A 27,718-nucleotide genomic window follows, 5' to 3' on the forward strand; every position below is an offset into this window, starting at 1 on the left:
CACCTCTGGTGCTCATATTTTCCAGTATGTATTCCACCACCATCTTCTCTACCCATGAGAGCCAGGGACAGTATGCATGGATTGGGGCTAAGGGTGTTTTAGCTAATTTAAAATTATTAACTGATTCCATCCTCACACCATATCCTGGGCCAGCACTGGTCTTTTTCACAACTGAGAAGACTATGGCTTTGGAGGCCAGGGTCCTGAAGGAGAAAGCACATTTCCCATGATGGAACTTGTTGAGTTCAGCAACTAAGACAGGATTTGCCTCCCTTTCTCCCTTCCTATATCTTCCAGATGCTGACGGGACCTACCGGCATCAAAACTACCACAGATGTTTTAATTATGATGTCTTTTTACACTTGCCCCTTAAGGTCACGTTCTGTCTTATCAACTTCTTGCACGTTCTAGGGTCCTCTTCATATATTCCCTACTCTGTTGAAGCACAGTGAGTAAATTGATGAAGGAACATTCTAGAATTGAAAGGTAGGGGAGACTATTGGATGCCTTGAATTAGATGGTCACTCTAGTAGAAAAAAAAAATTCTTTTAGGTCTAGGGTCATGACCTTCTTTATAAAATCAGTAACATTTAGAGCCCAAAGGTCTATATTAGGCTCACGAGTGACCTCAAACTTAGAATGGGGTGGCTCCAGCCTCTCAGAAGAAGGAAAACTGAAGAGCAATAGTGATGCAGAATCCTGGGCTACAGACTCTTCTCTCTGCCATGGTGGTGCTAGTAGCCAAAGCCAAGTCTGAGACTCTGGCCTAAAGTATCTTTCTTCTCCCTTGCATAGCTTCCCTGATTTCATGGGTCCCAGGAGCAGAGAACACTCACAGATCTTTCCTCTGTGCTGTGTAGGGTGTGGTACCCAATACAAGCCTAAGAACAATCCATCTCTCTTAGCAAAAACATATGCTCTATCACTTGAGTCTTTACTCTCAAGGAAGACCTTGAGAGTAGCCTAATGCTACTGAGTCATGGAACATTCTCTTTCAATGAGCGACTGCCAAATAATTTTGAAATATTAAAAAATATCATACATGAGCCCATAAAACAAAGTGTTTTTTAGAGAATTCTGGCACCAAGAGACTTAGGAAAACATACTGCTCATATTTTCCTCACTAAGTGTTTTTGTTTTCAGAGATGAGTTTCATTCCACCTTAAAAAAATGAAGGGTATTTTATTCTCTCTTCCTTTCTGCAAAATTCCAGGTAGAGAAGCTCTCTCATCCCTAAGACACTGAGTGTTGGTTGAGGCTGTGATGCCCACTCTCTTGTCTCTTTCTAGCTCTCCCACTGAGAACTGGGACATTAGACTTTTTAAAACTTTCTGGGATCTAGATCATCCTCTTTAACAAAGGGAAGAAATTGAAATGGATGATTTCTAAAGTCCCTTTAATGCCAACATTCTTCTGAAGAATTTACAAGGAACATTCCTGAGCTAGTCCTGTGATCTCTAAGGTTAAAAGAAGGTTTGAAGTGGGGAGCGATTTCAGCAATGCTCTCAAGGGTTCTGGCGGGGGGGGGGAGTCATTTACATATTTAACAGTATGTGAATATAGAACTACTGACAGGAGACAATGTATATCACATTTCAAAGGAGGTGCTAGGTAGACCATACCATGAAGTTCAAAGTGGATGATCAAAAGCTGGTTAGATGTCTTACCCGCATGCAATCTATCTAAAGGGCCGGGAAGACAGGAGAGGGCAAGTTTGAATATGTATTTTTGGGAAATGCAGTGTTGAACCGTGAGACCTTTTCACTCACAAAGAGACAGGAAAGGAGGTGTCTGCTTCTCATCCAAAGTCCAGTGGTGATGAGAGTCCATAGCAGGGCCACCCAGAAAAGTTTGTGAATGTTCTCTGTAGAATAGGCCAGGGATTGGGTGGTGATGGTGATGACCTTTTGTGGAGTCAGTGTCTTCTTCAACTAATCAAAGATAAAGGACGAGGTGACCAAGCTGTACACGGATGAAACAGAGTGAAACTGGGGGTGAGTGGGAAGAGAGATTGAGTTTCTTTTTTTTTTTTTTTTAATTTATTCTTGTTACATCTCAATGTTTATCCCATCCCTTGTATCCTCCCATTCCTCCCCTCCCATTTTCCCATTATTCCCCTCCCCTATGACTGTTCCTGAGGGGGATTACGTCCCCCTATATATTCTCATAGGGTATCAAGTCTCTTCTTGGCTACTTGCTGTCCTTCCTCTGAGTGCCACCAGGTCTCCCCCTCCAGGGGACATGGTCAAATGTGAGGCACCAGAGTACGTGAGAAAGTCGTATCACACTCTCCACTCAACTGTGGAGAATATTCTGACCATTGGCTAGATCTGGGAAGGGGTTTAAAGTTTACCTCCTGTATTGTCCTTGGAGTTTCTTTTTAATTCTAGAGTTTCTCTGGACAAAGATGTGTGAGTGAGGTGTTTTTTTTTTTTTTTGGTGGTGGTAAAAGTGAGTGTAAGGCCTAAGGGAAATCTGTTGAGGACTCATCTTAGCTCCTGTTCAAGATGGTACCAGGAGGGTAGAGATGCAGGGGTTGGGGAAGAGGAGATGGAAAATTGAGGGGCATCAGGGCAGTAGAGAAAGGCCTCCAACAATGGGGCCAGGTTGAGTGGGTCTCTGAAAATTAGCATGTTAGGCTCTTCTTATATGACAGCATTTTTTTTTTTTTTTACAACTGTTTCCATGCAGATCTTTTCCCATAAAATGCCCCCTGGTGAGTCTCCAGAATCAATTTGTATGTCAGTTGTCTATCAAGAGCAGAACCACAGCCCTTTCATAAAGAATTTTTCTCCCATAGTCTTATCAAAGAATGACCTAAACAAAACATCTAGCTTTACCAAATCATAGGGTTTAGAGGCTGTGCACTGGTAGTTTCTATTTCTGTAGGCAGGTAACACCACTGCCTTGTGGGTAATGTTAACAGCTAACTTGGTTATGTTTCAGGACCTAAAGGCTGGTTAGGATGAAAATACTGACTTGGGACATCTGGGATGACTGGGAGCATCTCTGTCTTCATATCATGTTCATCTCTTCTGCTGCCTCAACATTTAAGTTGTATTTTTCTAATCTCTGCATGTATACACCTCAAATGGTAACCATTTGAGATATGCTTTGTCCAGAACTATTTTACCAAGTTAATATGACCTAGATTTGTCTAGTCTCTCCTCTCTCCTTCTCTCTCTCTCTCTCTCTCTCCCTCCCTCCCTCCTTCCCTCCCTCTCTTTTCTTGATTATCTGGAGACACCTTCTAGTCATCAATTTAGAAACACCAGACAAGATCATGAGAGGAATGAGAAGACATCCTGAAAGACCTCTATGTACTGCCAGAAAACACAAAAATGTTTTTCAGCACTTATTCCTGTATCTGCAACTCTTCACCCTGTTTGGGGCGACTCTCCACTCTTTTCTGTTTACTGAGTCAAGCCCTTGTTTCAAGCTAACAGTCATTTTTCCGATGTTGGCCTTTGCATGGAACCAGTTTGCATGTCTGGTCAGTAATAAGGCTGTGGCTGAGCCAAGTTACCAGCTCAAAAAAGATTGCTGTGCTAGTGTCACTTTCCTCACTATTGTGACAAAATGCCTGACAAAAGCAATTTAAGGAAAGATGGATTTTGTGCTGGCTCACATGTCAAAGGTACAGTTCGTCATGTTAGGTAAACTATGGTGGCAAGAGGCAGCTGGTCACATTACATCCTCAGTCAAAAGGAGAGAGAGAGAGAGAGAGAGAGAGAGAGAGAGAGAGAGAGAGAGAGAGAGAGAGAGAGAGAGAGAGAGAGAGAGAGAGTGTTATGAATCCTAGTGCACAGCTGGCTTTCTTTTTTTTAGTAAGGATCCTAGACAAAGAATGGTGCCACTCAAAGTTAGGGTGCTTTCTCCATCTCAATTGGCTCAATTGAGAAACTCCCAGATAAATATGCTCAGAGGGCTGTCACCTAAATAATTGTAGCTCCTGTCAAATTCCTCTCCTTTCCTTCATTCTCCTCATGCTTCCAATCCTGAGAGTTTCAGACACTGTGGGAGAAAGTTCTTGAGGGAAGAAAGAGCCCAACCAATGGGGTCTTTTCCTAATCTTGTGCTGTACACACTGTATGCTGTTGGGGTGGGGAAGCCAAGGACTCAAAAGCAATATTAGAATCTTACTTCTTAAATTGTTATATATGCATAAATTAAAGAAAAATGTTTGTAGTAGTGACAAACTGACAAACTGAGTGGAGGGTTTTGTTACCGAAGAAAACTAGTTCCCAAGATAAGCTTAAAGAGTGAGGGGAAAATGAAATTGGTTTGTGATTGCATCTAGAATGTTCTGCTCTGAAGAATTCTGAGAAAGAGATTTGTTTACCACAGAAAAAATAAGTTTTTCTAAACTTATTTTCCTGCAAAATTCTTTATTTTTCCATAATGTGCTACTGAAGAGAGAACACTTTGGAATATCTTAGGTGCACGTTGTTTGATTGTTTAGATATTTAAATGAATATAAAGAGGGTTATTATTTTGATTTTGGATCCAAATGTCAAAATAGCAACACTACATAAACTGTAACTTTCCTATCATTATACCATGCAGCCTTTAGTATTTTAGTTAACATTTATGTGTTTATTTATACATATGACTTCTTAAACACTTATTCTGGAGTTAACCGTGAACTATTTCAAATTTCAAGGGAAAATGAACCCTGATTGCCAAAGTCCTGGTTTCAATTTTTAATCTTTTGACAAATGATCACATTACGCATTTCAATTTGTAGTTTAGGAATTGTCATCGAGGTATCTAGAGAACACTGAAAACTGTTCCTTTTAACACCTGAAGGATTAATTTTTATGCCTCTATTCAGACATTCTGCTTCAAGTCATTTATGCCTCAAAATATTTTCCCTTCTCCAAACCAACATTTATTCAGCTTTAATATCAGAAGTGAAGTATTCTTGTTATTCTTAAAATAAAAAAATGATGATGTGACAGAGACAGTTTTCATTGGAGATCATCCTTGTTAGGACCTTTCACATATTAGCAGGGTGATGGTCCAGAACCATGTTATTTCAAATGTGCTCTGTGGAGCCACAGCATGCGGAAGCTTTAGTCTTGATGCAAATAAAGGATAATGAATTCCTTTCTAGATCTAATGACTTGGAAGCCATTGCTGTTTAAGGTGGTCATATTTACTGAGTGGCTTCTGGTATCTGTATTTAGACACATCTGTGGCTTCTAGCCCTGTCCCATCATATGAAAAGAATAGCATTCTGGGTTCAGTCTAGGCAGCATTATTTTCATAGATCCAGTGAAGAGCATCCTGGGTTCAATCTAGGCAGCATTATTTTCATAGGTCCAGTGTGCTCTTAATTCATCCCAACACTCTGAAAATTCTGTCTCCAACTGAGAAGTTCCCCCTCTCTCCCTCCCTCCCTCTTACCCTCCCTCCCTCTCTTCTTCTTTATCACCCCATTTCTTCCTTCTTTTCTTTTTCCTCCTGCTTTTTCTTTTTTTGAAACTTTTATTATTAACATAGGATACCTAGAGTGTCCCTATGAGGATCAAATTCTTCATGTTTCTTTGGTAACCACAAAATTATTAGCAAAACCTGTTAGGCTAAATTTCTTTTTGTTGAGGACTGACCAGTCCTATGTCCTCAATCCAAACAGTCAACTCCTAATTTACTCACCTCTGCCAGATTCAGAAAGACAAGTAGTGAATATTTCACCACCACCACCACCCCACCCTTGGCGTTTACGATTCTGAGACAGTCAAGCAAATAGATTAATTTGAGTTTTATCTATGTGTCAAGTGAGGTGGGAGGTGGAAAATGGAATATTCCTAAAGGAGAAATGAAAACAAGTAGACTACTGCTCTGGTGGGGATGAAGTAGATGGATTTTGTTTATTCCTTCCAATAAGGAGTCCCTAAAAGTTTTGGGCATTATATTAAAAAAAATTAAAACTCTGCAGTACAAGGGAAGACAGAAATACAAAAGACAGAAGCCATGGGCTCCCTGAGTTTTCCTTCAGTTTTTTATGTCTAAAGTTGGAAGCTGAACATGTTTTCAATGGAGACACATCATCCAGCAAGGGTAAAAAAGTCGCAGCAAAGCCAAACTTCTACCCAAGGGCATCCTGGAAGATAGAACTTCCAGAAACCATCTTAGCCAATTGCTTGGATAAACTGTGGCCCCTGCCAACCGTAGGAGTGGCTGGTCATCTATTACCATGTTGCAACAGACCTAAAATCCCACATGGGCTCATGTCAGGGAAAACTGAGTAAGACGCTGAGACTCACTTTCCTTCTCATCAGTGAGCAAAGAACTGGCTACCCACCATGGTGTCTGTGGATGGCATATGGAATGCCTGCACCTCTCATTTAATTACTAACAGCTAGATACCTCTCTCTACTCACCAGGGTCATGAGAAGAAAGCTTGTGGGAAGGACAAAATGCTCCTTGAAGGAGACATCATGGAATCCAGACTTCTGCATCCTAAACCACCACCACCCACACACAAAAGAACAACATGTCTCCTTCCATGCCTGAAGAGTGTCAGAAAGAGAAGCTAAGAGTCATATTTAAACAAGATCTAGGGTTTATCAGCATAATTATGATAGTGCACAGATTTCAAACACCATTCATCATACCAGGAACTACACAGTCCCAGCTGAGAAAAAGAACCTAGAGATGCCAACTCTAGAGGGCATGAGGACGAAAGAGGTGTTAGAGCTAGCATGTGACTCACAAGAGAGTTAAAGATGTACTGTAACCAAGCTTCAATAAGATATTCACATTGTGCTGGAGACTAAGGAAATCTTAGCAGGTAAAGTTGAAATGGCATCAAAGGAAAAGAAGATTTAATAAGAATCAAAGAAAGTAAAGAGAGAGAGAGAGAGAGGGAGAGAGAGAGAGAGAGAGAGAGAGAGAGAGAGAGAGAGAGAGAGAGAGAGAGAGAGAGAGAGAGAGAGAGAAAGAAAAAAAGAAAGGAAACAGAATCGTGTAAACACTCCAGGCTGATGAGCTCTAGATCAGGAAGGAAGGAGCAAAGTGAAGATCGCTGAGCTCAGAGACAGAAATTAATTTGTCTGAACTTCACAGAAAAAGTAGACAGAGAAAACAAATAAAAACATATGAACAAGATTCCAAATACTGAGAATACTGGAGTAAAACACAGGAGAAGCATGTAAAACAATGGACATAGGGAACGGCTTTCAGGAAAGGACTCCAGTAAGTCATGAATACCATCAAATGTAATAATAAAGGAAAAAACCCATCAGACCACTCTTGAGATGGCTCCAGATACTCAGAGACTCTGGGTGACCCAAAGTTGTGCAAGTAAGTGGTGGAGAAATGGAAGAGAAAGAAAAACAGAAGGGTGTGGGCACAGTGGACACAGGCAGAAGTGGAGATTCGACATTAGTGAGGAACAGCCTGATGTGAATAGCTGGTGGTGCCATCTGGGACCATGGTGGGGTCCTGATCTGGGCTGCCACTGGGGGCCAAATCTGCATCCATGGCCTTGCAGCTGCAGGGGTTTGCTATTACCAAAGGCCAGATGGATGTCCTTGGTCTTGGCTACTGCTCAGGGACATGTTAAAGTGTGAGAGGTGTTCAGAGTTGTCTCTCATCACTTGGGCATCCTGGGAGAGCTGGCCCCGGGACCACAAGAGCTGACCCCACCCGTAGATAACTGCAGTACTTGGGAGAGTGAGTCCCCTACATTGTGGATGAGCAGGTCTGAAGATGAATGAGCTGGTCCTACCTCTCATCTCCTACGTGGTGGCATGAATTCGAGAGAGATACCCTCCTCCTCTCTCTTATCTCTCACATGATTTATGGCAGTTGGGAGAGCTAGACCCAGGGTCTGAGAGTGGGAAAACTGGCCATGCTCCTCACTTGCTGCAATACTCGGGAGAGCAGGCCTGGTACCTCGCCTGGGCAGCAGGGTAGAGCTGGAGCTGGTTGTGAGGTTGCTGGTAAGCTGGCCTGAGGGAGTGAGAGTGGGAGAGCCAGTGGACTGACCAGCTCAGATACTGCTCAGGCTCAGGCTCAGGGCCAAGGTTTTGAATGGGACCACCCAACATCTGCCTTATTAATGAACTACTGGAGGGCACAGAGGGGCCAGTTTTACAGATCCAAAGCTATAGGATCTCCATGACATAGGACAACAGCAGGATGACCCATTGAGGTTCCTGCTAAAGCAGCAGAGGCCAGAGGCCTCGTACCAGACCAATGAATTATTGCTATGAACATTTGCAAGCAAAGACATATAGACACAAGGGTATACTGTGGGGCACACTGTGCCACACTACAGCGTCCGCAACAAGATTATTTTCTGTTTGGGGAAAGGTTGCAAGGGTAGAGGGTAGGAATGAGGGGAGGAGAGATGAGTAGGACTGGGGTGCATGATGTCACACTCACAAAGAACCAATAAACAAAAACACACAAAAAAGGAAAGAAATCTATAAGGCTATATAAGATTAAATGCAAAAACAGAAATCCCAAGAATAAATAGATAAATTAAGCAAAAGACACCTTTCAAAAGAATAAATGCAATTGCCAAAAAATTCATGAAAAGTTCTCTAACACCTGTAGCCGTTGGGAACATGCACACCAAAACCATACTGAGACTCTGCTACACTCTAGTCAGAGTAGCCACCATTAAGAAAATTATCAATAAAAAGCATTGGTAAGGATGTGGGAGAAATAGGAACCCTTTTATATTGCTGATGGGGATAGAGTTGAAATCAGTGTGGAGTTTTCTCAATAATTAGGAATGGAAGTGTAGCATGACCCAGCAATGCTAAGAAAAATTTCAGTGAGCAAGCATTCCTAAACAGCCATATTATGTAGCGCTATGGACAACAACTGAGGCAAGGAACCAGCCTGGTGGTTGTCAAAAGATGAGTTAGAAATGAAAAAGCACATACACACACATGCATACACACATACACATACATAAACATATACACTCATATACAAATGCACACACATAGATATACACACAAACACACACATGTACACCAACATATACACATATACAGAAACATACATATATACCCACAATCACACACATATACACACAAACACACACATACAAATACATGCACATACACACAGACACAAGCATACACACATATAAACACAAACATAAACAAACACATATACACAAAACATGCACATGTATGTAAACATACACACACATATAGGAGTCATGTATTCTGTAGGAGCATGGATGGAATTGGGGAATCCATAAAGAAAAGTAAAGTAAGCCAAATCCCCAAACGCCTGTGTCATGTTTTCTCTATGTTGTGGAACTAATGCGTGTGAGAAAAACAAGGGCATGAAAATGTAAGAGGACCAGGACGGAGACCCAGGGAGAAGTGAGGACAAGTGTAGATAGCAGGGCTGCATACACTCAAAGCATCTTATATTAGGGTATGACATTTTCATAATGAAATTCATTCTTTTGTATAATCAATATGGCTAATAAAAAGAATGATAATCAACAACTTAAAAAGGATAAAAATTCAAGAATTACTCCAGAAAAACTGAGCAAGTAAAAAGAAGAAATCCTGGCAAATGACCATTGGCTGTAATGAGAGATGGAGTATCACTACCGACTCCATGGCACCAGAGGGACAAGAGCCTGTTGCAAGCCATGATGATGTAGATGTGACAACACTGTCATGAGATAATCCGACTGGCCCTGTCAACGTGAAGGAAACAACATTTGTTGATATGTTATTTTAAAACACGAAGCTCTAGGTGCAGATGGTTTCACTTGCAAACTCCATCAAGCCGTAAAGAAGAATTAACACTAAATCTACACAATCTGTTCCAGAATATAGAAAAGAAGGAAAAGCTCTGCAGTCCATTTTATGTTGTGAGGACTATTCTGGTGCGCAAAAGCAGCAAAAACAAAACAAAATTAGAAAACAATATGGGAAGAGCCCTTGGGAATACACAAACATTTTCCCCGTCTGTGTGAGTATGGGCATGTATGTGGCACAGCACATGTGTGGCGGTGAGAGCAAAAACTCAGGTGTTCGTTCTTAACCTTGTACTTTGTTTAAGACAAGGTCTCCTGTAGTTTGCCCTCTGGCCTGTGAGTTTGCAGGGGTCCTGCTGCTGCCACAACCTTCCATCCCACTGTAGGAGCACTTGTTCACAGATGGCAACTTTCATGGTTGGATGTGTGAACTCAGGTCATCAGGCCTGCACAGTCAGTGAGTTAACAACTGGGATAACTCTGCAGCATCTACACGCAGAAATTCATATCAAAATAGTCTCAAATTCACTATTCCATCTATACATAAAGTTATTATATATCATTACCTGCTAGGATTTATTGCAATGATGCAAGCTGGTTCAATGTGAGTCTATGTAGTAAAACATATTGGCATGCTAAAAAAGAAATATGGTATGATCCAATCAATTTGTATAGACTGCACATTTGACTAAATTCAACACTTTTGATAAAACCTTTTCTAAAAGTAGAAAGGATCTTGTTCAACAAACAAACAAAAGCTTGAAGCTATCATCAGACTTGATGGTAAAAGCTTTCATGCTTTCTCCTCAGGACCAAGAACACAAAAGGGATGGAGAAATCAAGCCGCTGTTCAATTAGAAGCTCCACCCCCTACCTACTGACTAGCATTTATGGTGCTGGGATGGTACTTTAGAGAAGAAAGGTAATGATCAATTTCACTGAGTTACAAACCCTTCCACACAGAACAGCAACCTGGTGGCAAAATATTTTAGTGAAATAGTGGCACAAATGTTTTGGGAGTAACCAACTACCTTCTGATTGGATGAGATGAGATGGTCTACACTATAAGATGAGACCAATACATGATATTGCTCAAATTGCCAAGAAACTCAGACTAGATAGGCCATGGGCCTAGCGGAAAACCTACTAGCATTATTCTGCCATGGGATCACATTAACAGAATGATTCCTAATGATATATTGTTATGCCTATATATGAGCAGAGAATTGATCAACCCTTCAGAGAAGTTTCTTCTTGCAGCAGATGGTAGTTAACACAGATACCCACAACTGGAAAATGTGCAGAGAATGATAAACCTTGCAAAACTCAATTCTAAATGGGATGCCTTTATCAAATCCTTCCCATTAAGGTCCAGTGTTCTATAGAGGAGACAAAATGATTCTAAGAGCCCTTGGTGAAGGATGACTCCAGTGTCTGCCAGACACATAAGAACAGATATGAACTCACAGAGACTGTGGCAATGCTCACAAGACCTGAAACCAGACAAAATTCCAGCGCTAAGGAGGGGGAGGGACACAAAGTTATAAAATTTCCTAAGAAACTATGTGCTATTTATGTCAGTTTTTTTTAATGGAGTGTGTCATTCCTGTACCCATAGCATTCCAGAACAGGCCCCATGCTCAGGAGGAGTTGGCCAATACCGAATACACACACGTGTGTGTGTGTGTGTGTGTGTGTGTGTGTGTGTGTGTTTTACTTCTTCTATTTTGGTGTTCTTTTTGTCATACTGATTTTATTTTATTTTTAATTATCTGTTTTGATTTTTCCTATTTTGTGTGTGAAAGAGAGAGAGAGAGAGAGAGAGAGAGAGAGAGAGAGAGAAAGAGAGAGGGAGAGGGAGAGGGAGAACAAGAATAAAGTTGGATAAGGTGGTAGAAATGAAATGAGTCATGGGAGGGCAAAGATTATGATAAATTTGTTGTATGAAACACATTTATGAACAAAATGAAAGATAAAAAAGCTAGGAGGTGTCTGAGCCCACCCTTATTGTTAAACATAGTGTTTGAAGTTCTAGCCAATTTAATAAGGCAAGAAATGAAAATAAAGTCACATAGAGACAAGAAGGAGAAATAAAACTATCTATACATATGGATGTATAACATGACTTTTAATATAAGCAATTTAAGCAAATTATAGAACGTCTCCTAATGAAAATGTTTGCCAAGGCCCAATCATAGAAGATACACATAAAAACCCCAATCTGTGCATTAGCATTGGACTTGTTGGTATGAAAGCAAAAACATAATGTAATTTACAAGCATTACAAAACATAAAAAGACATGCTTAGCTATAAATTCAAGAAAACAAGTATAAGACTTCTATGCTAAAAGCTGAAAACTCTGATGGTAAAAGCATCAAAGAAGATTTAAATAAATAAGTAGACAAAGTGTTCATAGATGGGATGAGTCAGCGTATTTAATAACTAGGGGACCTCTAATCTCATGTGCAGGATTTAACAGTATTATTATCATTTAAATAAACATGGAGAAAAACTGTTCATGGATGGGATGAATCAACATGTTCAAAAACTCAATGCCCTCTCATCTCATGTATGGGTTTAATTGTATTGCTACAAAGATCCTCCCCTAAAAATCAAAAGCATAGACAAAATTTATTCTATATTTATATTTTAAGGCAAATTATAATAAAGTTATTTGAGAGAGGGGGTGGGAATAAAATATAGGGATAAGATTTCTTAACCGTAAGACAGCAATTGAGACTATGTTGCCAGAAGGATGGATACATAGAATTATGGAACAACTCAGAGTAATGGGAGAGAGTAACACACCCGCATAGACCTGCTGCACGATTTTGATCATAGTTCGGAAGCAAAGCAATGCAGGAAAGTACCTTTTAGCCAATACAGAGACAAGTCAGAAAGCATCCTAGGTAGGAAAGTTGAACTTGGACCAAAATTTCACATTTTATGCAAGACTTTAACCAAAATAGATTTTAGTCTTAAATTAAAAAAACACACAAAACTTAAAATTTTTAGAAAAAAAATGTTGCTCAAATCTTTTAGAGAAAAGGTTATGGTAAGAGCTCATAAACATGACACCTAAATCACAAGTCATAAATAAAATTGAACATTTGGACTTGGTAAAAATTAAGATTTTTTTTAAATGAGTGGTACAGTTAAGGGATCAAGAAGCAAGCTACACACTAAGAAGAACCATTTGCAAAGCACATATCTGAAGAGGAACCAGTGTCAAGATGTACACAGTTCTCTACATCCAATGGCAAAAGCCTCCAGTTAAAGATGGATGATACCATGAAGAGACATTTTGCAGAGGATGTGCAGACGGCACAGTGGCAAGTGGAGAGATACTCAAAGGCTTTACATGAGACAACAATGCAGATTGTAATGAGCCATTACAGCACACCTTTTAGGCTGGCTACTCCTGTCCCTGTGACAACTCTTTTTATAACATTATGAAAATGTGATCAGGTACAGAAAAGTCATAGGAAAGAAGAAAATGAAGAACTGAACAACCCAAACAGAACAAACATTAGTCACAACACCAAATGCTGACAAGGATATAGGGGAAATGGATCAGGCGACATTGCTCATGGGATGCAAACAGAATAGGTACTCTGCAAAATTACTGTAATGGCCAGCAGCAACATTGTGTGCATGAGATCTATGTACATATGAGTCACACTAGCCTCAAATAGAAAGTAATATGCATATTATTTGATGAGTCAAAAGTAGAAATAAACTGTATTTATATTGTCAAATGCTACTCAGAAATGAAAGAATGAAAAATATATATGTGTATAAATTTTAAAGTGAATTTTTTAAAAGTAAAAAAAAAAAGTGAATTTTAAAGTTTACTTTCTATGTTTCCATTAATGTGACATTATGAAATAGAAAACTGTAGAGAAGATCAGAAAAGTTATTGCCATGGATCGTTAGGGGTGGGGAGCAGAAATGGAGTGAATGAGGTCAGGGAAAAAACCATGATGGATTCTGCCATGATGGCAGTGTTCTTTGTCTTGATTCTATGTCCACATCAGGGTGATGACACTGTGTTGTAACTTTGTAAGGTGTTTCCATTGGGAAATACTGTGGAAAGGACACACTGAAGTGCTGTCTTACTTTTTATAACCACATGGGACTCCATAATCATCTGAATAAAAAATTCAATTGGAAAATGAAGAGTAGCATTATTTCCTCAGGGATAGAGAAACTTATTAGTTGATTTTTGGTAAAATGAAATGTAGAGTTAAATAGTAAGTATAGACAATTCTATTTTTCTTGAATGGAATGAAATAGATAGGATAGACTAATAAAAATTTATCATTTTATTCATTTGTTGATATGACCAATTAGCTGAATCTTTTATATATTATACACTCACTGATTTTTCTTTTCTTCAAATAGAAATTATTTATGATATTACAATAAGCCCCAGTAACAGTAGAATCAAGAGGTGGCATAGCATGGACTCTGTTTTAGAAAGATCAAAGGTATTCATTTATGTATTCCATCAACCAGTTTACACTGTACAATCAACCACTCACCCAACCAAGCAATCTACCAACCATCCAGCCAACCAATCAACTAACCATCAAGCCAGTCAATCTACCAACCAATTAGCCAGACAGTCAACCAGATGACCAATAAAGCAGTAAACTGACCAACAAACCAACCAACCAACTAACCAGCCATCCAGCCAACAAACCACCAAACTGTCCAATCAACCAGTCAGCCAATCTGCCAAACAACCAATAAGCCAGCTGATCTAGCAACCAACTAGTCAACTAACCTACCAATCAACCAACCAACAAACTAACTAACCAGGTAGTCAAGCAACCAACCCACCAAATAACCAACCAAACAGTCAATGAATCAGTTAGTCAAACTACCAACCAACCAACCAACCAACCAACAAACAAACCAAGTAACCAGTCAACCAAACAACTAGCTAACCAACCAGCCAACCAATCCACATACCCACCAACCAGATCAATCAACCAGTCAATCAACTACCTAGCCAACCAATCAGTTATCCAAGCAATTAACCCAGCATCCAACCAGTCAAATAATCAGCCTGCCAACAAACTTACCAATCGTCAACTAACCAATCAGCCAACCAACCAAACAATTAATCATCCAGCCAAACTACCATTAAACTAGCCAGCCAAACAACTAGTCAACCAACCAACCCATCCACTAATCAAATAAACCAACCAGACAATCAGAAAATGTTGATAGATGTCTATTATAGCTGCAAAGTCTGTTGTTTTCCTTGACACAAACATGAATATACTTGTCATTGAAAACTATCTATTGGCCACATAAGGGAAATATCTTTTTAGAGCCAGATGACATATCATAAGACTTATAATAATTCAGGAGATAAGACAAGGTGGACATAAAATAAGAAAAGAGGACAATTTGCTAAGACTATGGAAAGGATCTATCAAAGCATGTATTTAATGAGATTGGATTTTGAATACTCACAGTATAAAATTCAAGCTTATGATCCCACATCTTCAGGCTCCATCATGGCTCCATACTTTCTTTCTGCCCCCTACTAGCTCAGGTTCGTGACACTTTTCATTATTCCTGCATGTGTTCCTGTTGCTTCATCTGTATTCTTTCTCAACTTGCAAAGCCAGTGGCCCCTCTCTCTGTGTCTTTTGATGACTTCCATTTACTATGCAGAAGAATGTGCTCTGAGGTTCTGATCACATGCCAGCAGAATGCTGCTGGGATGTTCAGCCATCCAATGCATACAGATTGAAGTCTTTCTTTTCCACTTAGTGGTTGTGACAACTCTGAGAAGCCTGCTAGCTCCTCAGATCTCTCTATTCTATTGACCTATAGATGCAAATTGGCTCTTGTCATAATAATGATGTGAGTTAAGAAAAATAACACCCGCATGTGTCAGAACTCTATCTGGAATGTAAGTAGAGTGAAGATATGTTAGCTCTTACGTGTTATGGAAAATTTTATTTGAGGTTTCCATCTCCTTCATACAGTATTTGATGTAGGGGCTATTTCTATTGTGACCATCAAGCAGAAGCAACAATATTGTTACCAATAATGTCATGGTTGCCACCAGCATACTACTTGCTGGTACACTGTGAATGAGAAGTGTATGTGGAAGTAGCTTGTGTAATTACTAGCTTCTGGATCCCTATGTCTATTCTGATTAGGCCATGGTAATTAGTATTCACTGAATTCTGGTGTTATTTTCACCAGATCCTCTCAGACCAAGGATCTCCTTATGGTCAGTGCAAGAGGGAGGAGGAAGGCTAGAGTGTTTTGGTTATTATGTGTAGATATACTCTAAGATTTTTTAAGGTGTTAGTAGATCTCTGTTTGAGCAAGGAGCACTTCCTTGTTGATGGCATAAGCTGCTTTGTGAGATCGCTCAGAACAGGGAAACATGGGACTAGAGGGTATCCCTAGGATTTATTTTTTCCAAGATAAAACCTGTATAGAGTTTTTTATAGTATGTAACTATCATTGTAGATAACACCATGAACACATGTAAAAGTACAAACTGGTCTAGGATCATGTAGATCTTTTTCTCCCACTCTGTTCCACTGGCCTGCCTTGCTGCCCTTAGATATACCTTTGATCTTTGCATTCACTATTATAAGCTCTTGGCATATTCTTCTGCCAAATGTGTATTTGGAAAACTTTATTATTTTATCCCTCAAGTCTTTAAGTCTTATCTTCTTCCAACCATATTTCTTAGCCTTCCTTTCAGTGTTCTAGTTTTCCTTTCTACTGCGCTCAGCTCACTTCTAGAATAGCATATACATTACTTGACTTGATGCTCATATGCAGAGCTTGATTTCTGTCTCCATTATTAGACAGAAGCCCCACTGCAGAGGCTGTATCCGTTTTGTCTCTTGCCATATGCTAAGTGTGTGGAGCAGTGCATCTCACCAAGATGTGCTCAATTATTGTGTGAGAATATATAAATCAGATGGGGTTTTGGCAGTAAACATCTTAGGATTAAGCAATAGCATTTGCTTGGAAATCCTCCAAGCCAAGAATAGATGCAGCCCAGGGAACTAAGAGGCTTTGCACGTGGGGTCATACGGGTATATTAGTGTGTGCTTTGTTTTCCTAAGACTGTAATGATGAAGCACAACACACCTACGACTGTAAGGCTGAAGCACCACAAAACAAATTGTTCGCACAACACAAATGTATCAGGTCACAATTCTGCAGACCAGAAGTTCAGACAGAGGTGAGAGCAGAGTAGGTATCTTTGGAACATCTTGAGGGAGAACCTGTTCCAGCTTCTTGTTTCTGCAGGCTTTTGACATCTTTGTCATTCTTTGGACTTCATTACACCTCTCCAGATCTATCCTTTCATCTTCTAGTGGTTTCCTGTTTGTGTGGTTGGTTCAAATTTCCTTTCATTATAAGAATACCAGTAGGATTAGCTGGGTGTGGTGGCATACATCATTACTCCGAGCACTCTGGAGGCAGAGGCAGGCAGATCTCTGAGTTGGAGGCCAGCCTGGTCTACAAAGTAAGGTCAAGGACAACCAAAGCTAAAAAAAAAAAAAACCAAAAACCAAAAACAACAACAACAAAAAAACCATGTCTTGAAAAAAAAAAAAAAGACTGGGTGGTGGTGGGACACGCCTTTTATCCTAGTTCTTGAGAGGCAGGGGCTGGTGGGTCTCTGTGAGTTGGAGGACAGCCTGTTCTGCAAAGTGAGTTCCTGGACAGCCAGGGTACACACAGAGAAACCCTGTCTAGATAAAAACAACCAAATACCTCCCAAAACCCAAACCAACCAATCAAAAAAACAAAACAAAACAAAAAAACCCACCACAGGCCCCAAACAACCAACTCCCCAAGACCCCCAAACAAACAAGCAAAGTATACCAGTGGGATTAGATGCCCACCTTTCTTCCTTATGACTTAATCTTAACTATGTCTTCAGTGATTTTGTTTATAAGTAAGGCCACATTTGAAGTGCTGGAGGTTAGTGCTGGCTGAAACTTGAGAATTTATATGGGACACAAGTGACTCCTAAGACCATACAACTAAGAGTTTGATTGTAAAATCATTCCTACATGTTAAAGAACACCCATCCATCCTCCAACAGTGTAAAAGCAAAAACTAAAACCCAGAGATGTTGAGCAGTAGTGTGGACTGAGAATCTGTGCCCAGAATTGTAACTTCACTATTATAAACAATGTGATTTAGAATCACATTATGAACTTCGATTTTTCTCAGGGGTATGACAATGACAATCCATGCTTGGTGTTACCAAACAGGGAGCAGAGGTTGAAACAGTTAATTTTCATTGCCAACCTGATTAGACTTAGAATGATCTTGAAAATACATATCTGAGTGTGTCTATGATGGCCTTTCCAGAGAAACTTTACTGTAGAGGGAAAATTCATATTGAATGTAGGTGGCAGCATTTCATGGGCTGGGAGTGTTAGATAGACAAAAAAAAAAAAAAAAAAAAAAAAAAAAAAAAAAAAAAAGTTGAATTATTCAAGTTGAGCACCAGCACTGTGTTCCTTGACTGTAGACACAAGACCAGCCCATACATTCTTGGCCCTCACAGAGAGGGCTGCTTCTGTTGTCTGTTGTCTCATATTCCCCAACATTGTGGTCTCTAGCCACACTGAACCAAAAGAACCCGTTCCCTCCTTAAGATTTTTTTTTTGTTTTTTGCATATTTTGTCACAGCAACAACAACATAATAGAAATAACTGATGCAGAAGTTAAATGGGAACTTAGCTGTTATAGTAAAGGCTAAGGGGTAAAATATGGTAGGTCACATAATAGCTGTCAAACCAACAAGCAATAGATATCTTTGGAGCCTGAGATAAAGTCTGTAGTTATTTCTTCATGTGTGGAATTGTTCTGGACACCCTGTTCTTCAGGCTCTCACAGCAGGAATAGGGAAAGAGAGGCACTGTTTAATTTCAGACTGCAGTACACTGGCATGAGCCTCAGGAAGTCCAGACAATTATGTGCTTAATTACTAGAGAGAAAATGTCTTTACTCAGTTTACATTGGCAAAATTCTTGGCAATACAATCGTTTTTTTCAGCTTAGGAACTTGAAACCCTGGTGGGATAGGCAAACGCCTTACAGATGGGGTGATTGCTAAAGGTCACTTTGAACACTGGAAAATTCTGTGGCCAGACTCAAAGCCGCTGAAAGATAATTTTACAAATTACCAACAAGGTGGGGCTTGCACCCAGACTCTTCACCTACTCACTGTGTTAATGGCAAGGGGTGGAGGAAATGTCAACTGAATTGACTTCCGGATTTGTAGCCTTCATCTCTTTATTTTGGAGGGGAATACAGCTCTTTGTGAACAGCTGGTGGGAACATTGCTAGGTTAGTTTCATAGTGATCATGCAGGACTTACTCAAAATAGGCATGGATGTCATGAGCCTGAAATGCCACTCAGGGTAGAGACCCAGGAAATTCTCCCTCTAATTAATGTGCTTTGGGACAAGTGCAGGTATGGTGACTGGAAACAGAAAAGTAGAGATAGCCAAGTTGTCTATCACTAGAGAAATGAAAAGATGAAAAGACCACGGTGTGTAGAAGGGTATAGCAGGCAGCAGAGATGAACTGGAGAGGTAGATCTCAATGTATGACAGTAGAAGCATCGCCATCACCCCAGATAAATTAATCAAGTTCGTGGTCCTTACTCCAATGTAGTGAATCAGAAGAGCTGATGCCCAGGAATGTGTTTTTCAAATAAGCTCTTTAAGGAGATTCTGGTTAACTTTGAAGGTTAGTAGACAAGACATTCATAGGGGCAGATGTTAAAATACAGCTAAGAAAATTTTGCTTCCCACTGAATCTCTGGCAACGTCTGGAACAAATCTGACTGTCAAATGTATAGGCAGGGGTGCTGAAACCTAATGATGCAATGCAGGGGTCCTACTGATAATGCACAGGGCAGCTGCATACAGCCTAGAACTGAGGAAGTCAACTCGCCCATGGAACTGACATGGAGGAGCCCTAGTGCATTGCCTTCACCAAACTCTGTCTCTCCCAAACTTAGTTGACTGTAGACAATGCACGCATAGCATGGCTCCTTAATGAACCATTCTCCAGTTGAATTAGGGAGAATAAACACCAAGTTAGTGATATTTTACACTAAAGTGTGTTGGTCCCAGTGCTGAGAAGTAACCTAGCACAGTTCTTAAACCATGCTCAGACCTAACCTGAGTCCAGGCAGTGATGGGTTTTTATATGCATGGTGATTACTGGTCTACACTTTCCTCTTTTCTGACTCAGTATTGTGCATATGTATATGTGATGCCTTTCTCTTCTTCTTGCATTCTAAACAGATGCAGATTTTTGTCACTACACAGAAATTAATTATTCTGGGAAATAAGTTTTCTTCCATGAACTTTAGCCCATATACATATCATACATTGTAATTTCCATTGGTTCCATTGTATCTTATATGTACGCTCAGATATTTGGATCAATGCTAATTGATCATAACTTCCCGCTATTCTGAACGGGGCTTTTCGTGTCCCATTTGACAATTACTTCTTATACTATAACTACTCAGGGGCCATATGTGTTTGTGTTCGCCTGGGGTCATGATTTGCTTGTGATGTTGATTAAGCTTTCGATCTGTAAATACAATGCTATTCTTTTGAAAAATGTTAGTTTATTTGTAATTGCCTGTCCATATTACCTTTTGACTCACAACATTTACTTGATCATATTGCATTCAACACTTAGTGTATAGTTCTTACAACCAGGGAAGAGTTAAATCAGTAAGAAATGAAAACTGTGTGTTGGAAAACTTCCCATAGACCAGTAAGCATATGCAGTCTGAAGCTGATATATTTAACTGGCATTTGTTATTTTTGAAAGAAAGAGACTGGAAATACAGACAAATGTTGATATGACTCAAACCCTTAGGTTTGTTCAAACAAACCAACAGGAAACTGCGTGGCACAGCTTAAGTGGAGGGGTGGAAACCACCCGGTGGGGCTCACGGTTCTTCCCCTATTTCAGGAGCTCATCTGCGGTGTGAGGAATCTGCACTGTTCCTATCTCTGGACGCATCACTGGACTTTCTACTGCACAGACCTCTCCCTTGGGGCTCCCTGCACTCATTCCTGTTTCACTAAGGGTCTTCACTACCATGTAGGTTCCTTACCCAGAAATAATCAAAGGATGTCTTCATTTTCCTCATCTAGAAGCAATTCTTCTTGCCAAAGAAGTGTTTCAAATTATGCCCCCCTCTCCTTGCCAAGCTTCTCAGTCACTTCAGACTCTATCAGCTCTTTCTAGTTGAGTATAATGGTCTTCAAATGGTTGATTATCTAATATATATATATATATGCATATATATAATTTTATTGTTATTATTTAAATTGTAAATATTGGCAGAATATGGTGATAATTTATTACATGAATGCAATATGTATGATTAAGTGAAGGTATTGCTATCTCAAATGTGTAAAAGTATTATTAATTAACCTGCAGTAATTGTACATACTTACCAGGTTCAATGAGACATTTCAGTGCATGTCTCTGATATGCAGTGGTAAAATCAGGGTGATTGATGTGTCCCCTCCTTATCAGTACTATGCATGAAGTTTTCCTCTTGTTTTTCCTAGTGTTTCATGAACCATACAGTAGGTTATTGAGGATGATGTCCACCCTGATGTACTGGAGAACAGCAGAGCTCATTCTATCTTTTGGACAGTGCTTGGTAACAGCCATGCAGTGCATTCTTAGCTGTGTATTTGAACATGTCTGGCTGGCTTACAGTTTTTTCTTTCCTGATTTCAAAGGTGCTTTTGAACAACAAATGATGTATCTTCTATTCTAAAAAATTAGGAACAAAGCCACCACTGAAGTATTTGCTTTTGCTCGTCTCTAACACCTTAAGATTTGAAGAAAGAATACAACCAATGAACTAACCTACCCCCCAGAAACATCTCAAATGCTGCATGAGATAGAAATACAGGTCATCAAGACTTAACATATTCCTGTAGTTCACATGCATAGCGACTGTAGTTCAAAATTCTCATATGTATCAATTGTCATTCATAAGATTTGTGGCATGTCTTCTGTTTCTACATCATATAGTGTCTAAGTATGAAACACAGAGTTTCTGTTAATGTATGCTCATGTATACACAGAACACCCATATGTACATGTACTTTACTAAGTTTAGTTAGGAAGACTAGAGGTAAAAGGTATTTATATCATATCAAAGAGCCAGAAGATAGTGTTGCCCATAGACAGTAGCTACACACTCACGAGGCCTTACTCCTGGCATAGTTCACAGTTCCTTGTACTGAAGCCTCCAACCAACCCCCTGACTATTCCTCTCCTCTTATCCAGTGCATTTTTTAAAAAGCTACATCCCCTGTGCCATGGCTTCAGTAAGTCTTCAGTGGCTCTTCCTATAGCCTCAAATTGCTGGTGAGATAATGGAAAAAGGGACCTTATATGCCCATGGTGGGAATAGTAATTGTTCCAACCATGTTGGAAAATGGTATGATTGTCCCATAAAAGGCTAAAAATACAACTTCATATGACTAAGTTAGAGCACTCCTGAGACTATACCTAAGTTAGTACACCTCAGAGATGCTTGCACATCTTTGCTTACTGAAATAGCCGAGTTATGGAACCAGAGTAGGTGTCTGTAAACTGATAAATGGATGAAGAAACACACCTTTAATCCCAGGACTTAGGAGGCAGAGGCAGGTGGATCTCTCTGAGTTCAAGGCCAGCCTGGTCTACAAAGTAAGTCCAGGACAGCCAGGACTTTTATGCAGAGAAACCCTGTATCAAAAGAAAGAAAGGAAGGAAGGAAGGAAGGAAGGAAGAAAGAAAGAAAGAAAGAAAGAAAGAAAGAAAGAAAGAAAGTGTGTGTGTATACAAAGGAGTTTTCTTCAGAGGTAAAGAAAAGTGAAATTATATCATTAGTTGGAAGATGTTTGCAATTGTTGATCATTTTATATTATAAAAATATGCCAGACATAAAGATAAATATCAAAAGTTTTCTTCAATTTGTGGATTCTAGACTGTGCATAGACATAAAAATCATATATATTTGTGTATACATAGGACATAAAAGTAGAGAAGAAGTCGGAAAGGAGAGAGCTTTTGGAAGTGAATGTAGTCAATGTATGATATACTTGAAAGAACTGTTATTATAAAGTCTATATAGGCAATGGATATACACCAATAAAAAATTAAAGATGCTTATCAGCATCTTTGCCAATGAAACCAGCTTCTTCCTAAGAATAACTCTCCTTTATCTGTTAGGAACATATCATTCTCCATTAAAAGGGACTAGGGCTCCTCACACAGGTTATGTTTTTCTGACAAAGTACATTTGATATTAACTGTACCATTATTTATTGAGAAAGTCTAATGAGCTTGCAGTGGGAAATCCAAGAAGGATTCTGCTTTCATTGAATATACAACCCAAATATGGAATAAGAGACACTTACTGTTAATGAATAATTATAGGAGAAGTCACTTGAGAAAGGAATTCAAACCTATGAAGTCACGTCACATGTGGGTGTAATATAAAGTAGGATCTGAGAGAATACCCACAAAGAAGGTAGTTAGATGTAGTGGCTCCAGATGAACAAGGGTCTCTACAGGGAAAAGCGTGGACATCACCATGATATGTTCGATTTACAAGGTTCCAAGTATGGCTGATTTCAAGGTGTCAGTGCTCAACGTTTACATGTAAAGTGAGGAAGACAACTGCAACCAGCACCATCATGCTGTGATTCTATCCTAGAGAAATGACCCAAGGGACACAGGTAGTGGTGTGACTTAGTGAAAACAATTGTGAATAATGAGTTTAGAATAATTATCCCCTTTGTCTTTTACTATAACTTGTCTATGAGTTTTATGTATTTTATTTTTAATAAGAGCACCATTTAACAACCAGTTGTAAAATTCCCAAATAATGTAATGATCAGTCCTCAGGAGCCTGTCAAGCTGTATCTGGCATAGCAATGACAGCAGAATAGATATGATAAAGCATGCATACTCCACAGAGAATGCACTAAGGCCTGTGGTAAGGAAAAGCTTGGTTTGTGGGTAGAAGATTAATGGTCTGGCTCTACTTAGAAAAGACCTTCTCTGGCGAGGAGAATTTTCCCCATGGTCTCTGGAGCGGTTTTTTTTTTTTTTAAACTATGACAAAGGCCGAGATCTGAATGGGACAAGTTCCCCAACACTTCTTCCCACTCTGAAGTTCACTAACAGTCAAAAGGAGACTTGGTTTAGAAGGCAGATGAAGAGGTGAGAAGTGACAATTAGCAACCTAGAAATGCTGTCTTGCACGTTTATAAATACATCTGTAATAGACCAGGCATCTGAGGACCAAAACAGGCTTAGCTTCAAATTAAGAGCCTCAGGAAGTAGAGGGAAGCAGGTGTTTTTCCTCTCCCTCCCTTTTCTTGTGTTCCCATTTTTTTTTTTTTTGCGACATCACTTCCTCCAAGTGTAAGACAATTATATCTGCTAATATGTGTGAGTGTGTGTGTGTGTGTGTGTGTGTGTGTGTGTGTGTGTGTGTGTGTGTGTGTGTGATCACTATCATTCTGGGAAGGAAAATGGTATTGTTTATGCCACTCCTTTTTGGTGGGAGAAGATGGAAAAATAAACCCTGCAGCATTGCACTCTGGGAAAACCATCCTTCAAGAGATTTCAGAGATCACCATCCAAGATTAGGAAGAACAGTTAGGAGAGAAATAACCTAGCAGCCATTTCTACTTCAGTTTTGGCTGTGGCTTTGGCTGTGACATTCTTAAACTCCTTCTTCTTCCTTGGTTTTAGACACAAGTTCCTGACCTGCCTATCTTGAGGTACATCTGCTAACGTCTGCTCTTATCCTCTCTATGCCAACAGTCCTGCACCCAGACAGCCCTGTCTGCCCTTGGGGTCAAGTGTCACAGCTCACGGCCAGCAAGCCCTTCAGATGCCACCACCCTGGACATGCCTGACAGAAGCCCACATTCTCTTCCTTACTTTCCATTCAGACCTGTCTCCATCATCCTGGTCCAAGTTGGTCTTATAAAAAACATCCTTGGAGACAGTCAAATTCCTGTTTTTTGCTGTGCTAGCTCTACTCTACTTGGTAAAGTAGTGAAGCTCTCTGGACCCCTCTCTGTTCCCTGATGTGTAATGAGGATTAGACTATTTGTTGTTGTTATTGATTTTCCAAGTTAAGCAAGTGAATGCTTCACGGTGCCTGGTATGAGCAATTAAGGGCAGGACTGCTTATATTTGCTACATGCCCTGACATGAAGAAATGCACTCATCAAAACTCAGTAATTTGCTCACTCACTCTGCCAACCATGATACCTACTTTCTCTTGCTGGTCATAGTTGGTAGGAGCCGATCACCCTGCACATGCTGTGATATTGAAGAATACCTCTAACTTATAAGTGCGAAGATAAAACTAGATATCTGGAGAGGCTGTGCAGAGATCTCCCTCTCCACAGACAATGGATCTTCCTTCATGTCCACCTTGCACATGTGTCTTTTCTCAAGGTGTTGGGTCTGGAAGCTATTGACACTATTTACTCTGTTAGGTGCATTTTCAGAGTTATCAGATGGCTCACTATCCCTTCAAACAATATGCCTTTTTCTCTATTCCCCATGTATGCTTACAAAGAAAGAAGACATATTTCCTATGTGCTTGCACTCAGGTAGATTTTGCAGTCATTGTTTCTTCCCACAAACAGCCACATGAAAATGTGTCCTTCACTTGGTTCTGTAATTAAGTTAGCCAAAAGCCAGAGAGATTAGGGAACTGGTCTCCAGTTGCAGGATTTGCAAAGCCTGTACCTGGTTTACCTGATACAAAATCCCAAGAATGTGGTGGCATCTGCTACTTTAAATCTATGAACAAAAGTGAGTCCTCACCATTCTGACAGGATGGATACCATCACTTCTTGGAACATGACACCAACATCAGCATGATTGTATGTTCAAGACAGAAAACGTTGATGTCACCTGACCCAAGCTTTTCTTTTTCTTTGAGAATCCAGCTCCTTTTGAGTGGGTCTAGTCTATTGAAAGTTTAATAATTTTTTTACTTATTGATGTTAGAAAAAGAAGTTTAATGGACTTACCATTAAGGCACAGCAATCGAGGAAGGAAATCAACTAAATGGCCACAGCTGCCTTCCCCAGGTGTCTTCTATGTTACAGTCCTAATCTCAGCTGATGTGAGAAACAGCCAGCAGATTTTCTTGTCAGAATTCCTGGTATCCGAATCGTGCCTTTTGTCCAAAGGATCATCCCTCTGTGGCTCCTTTGTGCGGAACCAGGACTTTTAATGGGCTTGATTATTTCATGAGTGCAGAGGTCAAGTAGAAGCCATGTCAGGTGGAGCCTATGGCTTGCCACTCATGGGGACGTGAAGTTGCCAGCAAAGTCTATGCTCTGGTGGCTCAAGGACAAAGCAAGAGGGCAGAACCCAGGTGGGGCCATCAGCCCCACCCACAGCTGTGTTGACATCAAACAGGTGTGCATTCCAATGGTACCTGTTCTTTATGTCCCTGAGCTTAGGAAACATAAGGCTGCTTCCACTTAGGATCTTTCTAGAACAAAGATAGCAACTATACCATTTATTTTCTTTTTTTCTAGGCTTTCTATGTACAGTCTAGGCGCTGATCTTTTTTGTTGTACACATTGTGAGCAATCTTCTCCCAGGTTACCGCTTGCCTTCTCACTGTTCTCATGGAGTCGTCTGATGAAAAGAACTTCACATACCATTCTGTATTGACTGGGGAGGGTTGCCTGGAGCGTCACTTTACAAAGGGATCTGAGAATGAGCTGGCTCAGTAGGAAGGAGCACCATGATCTATTGGAGACTTCTGACAATGATGAGAGCCCCTTGGTCCATCAATTCACAGTGCTGGAATAAGCTATGATTTCAGACTACATTTCTCCCCATGTTCTCATTGGACAGAACCCTGGGGATGAGCTAATGACATGACAGAAGTTCCTGAAAGAGCAGAGGTAATATAGACTATTAGGAGGTAAGAGACACACCATTCCTAAAGGAGAAGGTAAAAGTTTACCTTTCTAGTAAAAATTAGTTACTCTGTAGATTGATGAGTGAATGACTTTGCCTTTCAAGTAGAAAATAATTCTATGAAATTTCAGTTATACAATGTCAAGATTGCCTAGAGCTTCAGTTGCAGTCTGTCACCTGTAGACAGTATCCTGGTATTAGGAACTTAAAGGTTTGAGGGCACCTTTATGTACCCTCATTAAAAACTTCAACAACAACAACAACAGCAGCAACAACAACAACAAAGGCACAAAGTAATTTGTAGAAGTGATGGCTATCTGTTGCCTGGATGGTTTAGTGATGGTCTACAAAGTCATCAACTTGTCATGTTAAACAAATAGATTATATATCAACCATAGATCGAAAGCTATTTGAAATACAAGCACAGCTCATGAAATGTCAACAGGCAATGGGTGAATATCCTGGTGTGTCTGAGGGAGTGCTTGCAGCTCGGTAGGCCTTCTCTTCTCAAGTATTGCAGGCTGTGGTGAGACAGGAATGTAGAGCAGCAGGTGACTGGGTATTTAAAAGATTAAGACAGGGAAGGGGCTATGCTGGTTGGCTTCACCAATGTGACTGCATTAAGAATCACTCACAAGACATACTGTGCATACCTGTCAGGGTATTGACAGGATTAGCGGAAATGAGAACCCTGAATGTAGATTTTGTCCTCCAACAAGCAGCCCAAACACAGAACTGAGAAAAAGCACACTGCATGGGTCTTACTGCTTGTTTCATTATGAGACTGGATCTACTGCTGCTGCCTGCTGCTGCTGCTGCCGCCGCTGCTGCCACTGCTGCTGCTATGCCTGGCTGGCATCAGACTTCAGCTTTTTTGACCATCTTATGTGGACTCAACACATGCAGTCCCTTTTTTCTCACAGCCAGAATATTTAAAATTGAGTT

The sequence above is a fragment of the Acomys russatus genome, chromosome 22, assembly GCF_903995435.1.
Source record: "Acomys russatus chromosome 22, mAcoRus1.1, whole genome shotgun sequence".
Classification (NCBI taxonomy): Eukaryota; Metazoa; Chordata; class Mammalia; order Rodentia; family Muridae; genus Acomys; species Acomys russatus.